Source organism: Arvicola amphibius, chromosome 2 (assembly GCF_903992535.2).
Source record: "Arvicola amphibius chromosome 2, mArvAmp1.2, whole genome shotgun sequence".
NCBI classification, from domain to species: domain Eukaryota; kingdom Metazoa; phylum Chordata; class Mammalia; order Rodentia; family Cricetidae; genus Arvicola; species Arvicola amphibius.
Genome location: NC_052048.2, coordinates 150,267,324 through 150,274,275, shown reverse-complemented (window position 1 = coordinate 150,274,275; position 6,952 = coordinate 150,267,324). Strand labels below are relative to the sequence as shown.

The 6,952-nt window shown below is 47.5% G+C and overlaps 1 non-coding gene across 1 annotated transcript; it reads left to right on the top strand.

Annotated features, from left to right (window-relative positions):
- Positions 1-5,622: 5,622 nt before the first annotated feature.
- Positions 5,623-5,694, top strand: Trnac-gca. Its single transcript has one exon. It is a non-coding gene; the product is annotated as a tRNA-Cys (tRNA).
- The last annotated feature ends 1,258 nt before the right edge of the window (positions 5,695-6,952 follow it).

The window sequence follows — 6,952 nt, the reverse complement described above, 5'->3', positions numbered from 1 at the left end:
TGTGAGTGTGAAAGGTGGTTAGTAGACCCACAGGGTGGAGCAGTGGGATACAGCTCATGGGTAGAAGATCTGGCTTCAGTTCTGGAGTTCATTAGTTCAAGCCTGGGTATCCCCTGCTTGCTCTTTTGTTTGGGTTTGGGTTTTTTGTTTAATTACTATTTCTTTTCTCACACATACAAGTTATTGACTATATTTAGTTTTACTTTTCTTTTGTTTATTCTCATTATGTTACTTGATAGAATTGGAAGCTACAGGCCAACCCTTGAACATGACATAGAGATGGATAACTGCCTACTATCTCTTTCTGTGGTTTGAATGTCTCTCTTATTCTTAGTGTCTAGTCATATGTTTGTATATTTGGAATTTCTGAGTCTATTAAACTCTCAGAGAGTGGTAGGCATTGTGATGGACTGTTCTCTAGTCCAGAGAAAATAGCTGTATGCAGAGCCAACTTGCCAGGAGCATATGGCAACCACCAACCCTAAAGTGTTTTCATTCTCTTCTTGTGATACACAGTAGTTTGGACATTGGTGGTCAGAACTGGGAGAAATTAGAACCCAGGGTTTCTGTCTGTGGTGGATGAAACCTGAGCTGCTTCTCCTGTGCCACTGCACATTTCCTTCACCTTGGAGGCCAGGAGCCTGGCTCAGCTGCTCACTGTAGGGCAGTGAGGGATTCTGGGGTGTTGTTGGTGCAAAGGCCAACTAGGCACTGAAAACACCTGCGTGGCAGCCCATTCTGTCTTCATGGAAGGAGGGGAGGTTTTTCTGGGCCAAAGCAGGACACAGTTGTCCAGCTCAGGAGCTGAGCCAGGACAGCAGTGTGAAATGGGCAGGGCTGCAGGCTGCTGCTTTCCTCTTTCTTGTCCCCATCCCAGGACAGGCCTGGGAGGTTGGAGAGCTGAAGGATACCATCTTGCTAGTCATGTCTAGCAGCTTCTAGGAAGTAGGCCTGAGCGGGGCCCTAAATTTTAACTTTACAGGTCTGAGTGTTACCAAAAGAAAGAACATTGTTAGCTAAGGACCATTCCTCCACAGGGATAATAGTACAGGGTTAGGGTATTTGACTTCAGATCAAGAGGTTCGTGAGTTCAAATCCAGTAATACTCTGTACCTACTGCTTTTGCATATAACCTTATTGTCAGAATCTTATCTTCCTTTCCCTACCAAGTGTTGGGATATAGAGTCTGCATGAAAGAAAGGAAGTACCCAGGTCTGGCTGGGTCCACTACACACATTTTCCAACTTTTTTTTTTTTTTATGTTTAACGTCTATTTCTCAGCTTGTGTGGTCTTGAGTGTTTGTCTTCCTATGCAGAAGTGTCACTCCACACGTGACAGGACGAGGAGAAGAGAATTGTACTGAGACACACTTGTGTCCGATAAAGTGAGGTCTGTTGGTTGGCTCTTTGGTGGAAAGTGGGTGGGGCTAGCTTCCCCAAAGCCCATATGTGAAGTACCTAGAGCTCGCCAATGGATCCATGCACCGGGCACGAAGTATGCAAGCTCCCCATTTTCATTTAGATAACTAGACAGCTAGAAGGTCAGAGTGGTTGCTTAATGAGAAGGGGAAATACTGAAGAATAGAAGTTTCAGGAAGAGGATCAACGTGGTTTGGGAAACGTAAATTTGAGATGCTTACTAAACATTCAAGAAGCAACGTTGAGCTCCTGTGACATTTGATTCAGGAACGAGGTGAGGATGGGGCTTTGTCCCTTTGGTGGTGTCGTAGTGATGGGCTCTGAGGTGGGGAATTTTCAATAAACAGAAGGGTGCGTCTCATAGACTTAGAGGCTGGGAAGTCTGGAGAGGGGCTGTCTCTCTGAGGGCCTTCTTGCTGTGTCACAAAGTTCAAGATGTCCTTTTAAATTCTGTGTCCTGGGCTTCACTGAGGGAATTCTCTTTGGTGAACATTTCTATAGGACTGGTGGTTATGTTTGTGTTGGGGGGGGGCAGCTGCTGCCTTGAGTATTCATATTGTTTATATTTTGTGAAGAGATCTGAACACGTGGACTCTTTGCTTATTCTATGTCTGATGAACAGAACAAGTCGGGGCAGACCCAGGATGTATGAGCCGGTTTGGGCCTGAAGGATGGTGGTGTCTTAGATGGAAGGAAGTCAGGCAGACACGGGGGTGGTGTATGACGGACATTCTGGTCCAAGCCTGGAGCTTAGGGATAATCTGGAGCTTGGAGAGGGAGGGTGAAGGGAAGATAAGATGACTAACCCAGCTGGACCCTAGCACAGAATATGCAATATCTGTCATGGCAGAGAGGTTGATGAGGGAAGGACCTGAGGATTAGAGGTAGGCAGGGGAAGCCAGATTGGGTTGGGGTACTGGATGAGGGTTCTGGGTAGGATTCATGGAGGGAAGAACTTGAACCCTGTATTAGCTACTCCTGCCATCAACTTCACTACACCAGGGTTGAACTAGACCTCAACTAGCTGGATAAAGCTGTGAGGGCTTTTCTAATTTTCTTTTGGATTATTTATTTTTATTTTGTGAGCATTGATTAATGTTTTCCCTGCATGTAAGTCTGTGTCAGACCCCCTGGAACTGGAGTTACAGACAGTTGTGAGCTGCCACGTAGGTGCAGGGAATTGAAGCCCTGAGTTTTCTCTCCAGCCCTGCGTTTTGTGTTTTTCTTAAATAAATCATTTGAAGTGAGAAGACCCACCTTTGATCTGGATCTTTTGATGTGGAAGATCCACCTTTAATCTGGGCTACACCTTCTGCAGGCCAGCCCATCATGTGGATGGACGGCTGCCTACAAGCTCCGTGTCCCTCCTATTCTTCTTAAATTCTCCACTCCTCCTGCATTCATCTAGTTTCTCTGGTTCTTTAGGGTTCTTAAAGGGAAGTCAAGGACTATGGTAAAAAATTCTTGATTTTCCGGGTTCCTCATCCATACAGACATCAAGTTCAGGGAAAAGAAAGGAAAGCAGAACCATAAATCATTTCCCTCTATGGATCTCTGGTGAACATGTGCTCAGAACTAAGGACACAAATCCCAGAACCAGGCTGTCTCTGGAGGGTGGACGTTACCTATGTGAGCTTCTACATTTCCACAGCCCTCTGCTCTCTTGCTTCATCCTCACAGGCTAAAGCCCGGCTCAGCTGCTGTACCAGGGAGAGAGGGACCTGCAGTGTTGCTGCTCCAGTGTCAGCTGGGGCCCTGTGAGAACCTTGAGTGGCAGCCCACTCTGTCTTCAGGGAAGGAGGAGAGGGTGATGGAGGCCCAGGTGGAAGGCAGTTGGCCAGCTCAGGAGCTCACCCAGGATAGCAGGGTGAAATGAGCTCTGGCCTGCAGACTGCTCCTCTAATTTCCTTGACTGATGCTGCTCATCAAGGATGGGCCAGGCCTGCTGCAATGTGATCTCTGGTGAGGTCCGTAGTGGCTCCTGTTGCCACCAAAGGCAGAGAGAATAGAGCTGTACAGAGTTGACCCTGCTCCTCACCAACTGCAGCACTCAGGAGAGTGGGCCCTGCACACCTCACCTTCCAGCACAGTAGAGCCAAACCTGCTGAGAGGGGTGCAGGGGATCCCCAACTACAAAAGAGCATGGGGGATATGGCTCACTCCTCATCTGCCATATGGTGGAGTGGGTGAGGGAGAGAAGACTTTGCTCCACCCCTACCCCTCACCACCTGTGGTGGGTGGGAGAGCTGACCCTGAGGTCATGAGAGTGGGGAATTGGCCCTAAACCACAGCTGGGCAGCAGGGAGAGCTGGCCTGTCACTTCCTTGTATGACATGGTGTATTGGATGAGGGAAATATGCCCTTCCTCCAACCCATTGCCACCTTGGCATGCAGAATAGCTGGCCTAAGGGCATGAGATCAGAAGAGCTGTCCCTGTCCCCCACTGACTGTAGCAATCAGGAGAGCAGGCCATACACCTTCCCTGGGAAAAACGGTGTGGCTGTCCTGATGGGGAGTACTGTGAGCCTGACCTTGGGGCATGAGAGCAGGAGAACAGGTCCTGCTGCCTGCTGCACTGGCTGAGCTAACTGGGGTGATGTTGGAGAGAGCTGGCCCTCGTGATGATGAGGGAAAGCTGACAGGCTGACCAGCCCAGTTACCACCCAGGCCCAGAACCAGGGCTACGAGTTATCCATTCTCAACATCCACCTCATCTATGAACTGCTGGAGACTGTGAAGAGGCCAGGTCTGCAGATCCAAAGCTACAGGATCTCCATGACACAGGACCACAACAGGAAACCCAGGAGGAGTCCCAGTGAGGGCTCAGTATTGATAGGGTAGAAGAAGCCAGAGGTTCTGGGTCTGACTAATGATCCATTTCAATAAACACAAGTAAAGATGTGCGGACTAAGAGGTACACTGTGTGACTCACAGGGCCACAGTATAGCTTCCAAACTATGCTGTGATTCTCTTCTTGTTCTCTCTCTCTCTCTCTCTCTCTCTCTCTCTCTCTCTCTCTCTCTCTCTCTCTCTCTGTGTGTCTCTCTCTCTCTTTCTCTCTCTTTCTCTCTCTCTCTCTCTGTGTGTGTGTGTCTGTTTGTCTCTGCCTCTCTCTCTCTCTCTCTGTGTGTGTGTCTGTCTGTCTGTCTCTGCCTCTCTCTCTCTCTCTCTCTCTCTGTGTGTGTGTGTGTGTGTGTGTCTGTCTGTCTGTCTCTGCCTCTCTCTCTCTCTCTCTCTCTCTCTCTCTCTCTGTGTGTGTGTGTGTGTGTGTCTGTCTCTGTCTCTCTCTCTCTCTGTGTGTGTGTGTCTGTCTCTCTCTCTCTCTCTCTCTCTCTCTGTGTCTCTCTCTCTCTCTCTCTCTCTCTTCTCTCTCTCTCTCTCTCTCTCTCTCTGGCTATACTTTTAAATATTGTTTTGCTTTGGGGCTGGAAGGCCTCAAGGACAAAAGGCGGAGGAAATGAGTGAATGTGGGATGCAGGATGTGAAATCCACAAAGAACCAGTAAAAAGTAAACAAACAGAAAAGAACCAAGATGACTCAGTCATCAGGTGGAGCTCAGAGAATTCCATGCAAATGAGGGAGGAGGATTGCAGAAGCCAGAAGGATCAAAGACATCAGTAAACAAGGCCCATAGAATCAACTAAGTAGGGCTCATAGGAGCTCACAGATACTGGAGCAACAATCACAGAGCCTGCCTGGCTCTATGCTGGGGCCTCTGCTTGTATGATACGGTAGTTTAGCTGGGGTTTTTGTGGGACTCATAAGAGTGGGAGTAGGGGTATCTATGACTATTTCCTCTGCTCTTGGGACTTTCTTTCCTACTTGGTTGCCTTGTTCAGCCTTGATATGAGGGTTTGAGCCTAGTCTGATTGCCTCGTTATTCCATATTCAGTTGATATCCTTGAGAGTCCTGCTCTTCTCTGAAAGGAAACAGAGGTTCAGTGGGTCTGGGGGAGCAGGGAGGTTGGGGGAGAACTAGGAAGAGTGGAGAAAGGGCAGGCTTCAGTCAGGAGCATTGTATGAGAGAAGAATAAAGAAACAAAGAGATGGACCTAGAGAGCTTCAGACCTGAGGAAGGCATCTCACCAGTCAGGTCTGGATCCTTCTGGGAAGTAGGTTAAAGAAGACCTGTAATTTAACTTTATAGTCAGAATTTATCACCACACAGATGAAATGTATTAACTGGGCACACTAGTACCAGAGGGGGGTATAGCTCAGGGGTAGAGCATTTGACTGCAGATCAAGAGGTCCCTGGTTCAAATCCAGGTGCCCCCTTACTTTTTTGGAATCTGGTTACTGCATCTTAGGCAGGAAGGTCATGAGATTAGAAAGTCTTCATTAGCTTAGGTTTTGGGAATCAGAGCTTCTATGCCTCATTTACTTCTGTGGGTTCCATTCTCAGCTACATCATAATCACCCACTAATCCAAAGGCTGGAACCTCTAAAGTACATAAGTACAATGCACACAGCTGACCTCTGACCTGTGCTGTGTCCTCTCTACCTTCTTGTTTTTCCCATCTGCATTTCTTCCCTCATCCTCACTGGGATAGTTTTAATTGTCAATTTGACACACTGTAGAATCACCTTGGACATAAAGTGTCCATGAAGCATACAGTGTCTAGATCAGGTTGGCCTGTGTTCCTGTCAGTAGGGGATTGTCTTGATGATTAAGTCAATTGATGCATGAGGACACAACACTATTCTCTAGCCAGGAATCCTGGATACTGTGAGTGTAGAAAGTGAGCTTAGCACTAACGAGCATGCATGCATTCATTTTTCTCTGTTGTTAACGGTAGATGTGATGTGAGTAACTGTAAAGTTCCTGCTGCCTTGACCTTGCTGACATAAGTGACCGTATCCTGAAATTGTGAGCTAACACAAACCCCTTCTTCCCTTACTTGCCTCCTGTGTTGGCATTTTATCATTTTATCACAGGCCATGGCAGTTTCAGTAGAAAGAACCAGTATATGCATGTGGAACCATCTATGGAAGCTGGCACACAACTGGCACAAACCCCTAAAGATTGGGGTTAAAGAGAAAGGTACTTTTCTGCCTTAACTGGAGATCTCCACTTGTTTCTCCTGAGCTTGGATACATAGTACACAGCCTCCTGATTCTAGGCTGATTGATGATTCGGTGGGCATCGTACGGTGGTCATTGGGTGGCACATCTTCTAAATCATCAGGATCTGTTGTATGGCAGCTATGCTTCAGCATTTTTGTTTGTTTGTTTTAAGAAACACAGTTGTTTGTGGAGCCTGTCATGGAACTAGCTCTTATAGACCAGGCTGGCCTCAAACTCACAGAGATCTGCCTGCCTCTGTCTCTCGAGTGTTTAGATTAAAGGCATGCTTAACTACCACCAGGCACATCAGCTTTTAAGGTTTCACTCCACAAAGTAACATTCTCACCAAAGTTTCTAACATTTTACAAACAGCATTTGCTACAGCGTCTTGTGCAGGGCCTGGCAGAACCTGACAGCTGTGGAGCTCATAGAATCAGGTTGTACCATGGACAGCTCCACAGCATGCAGT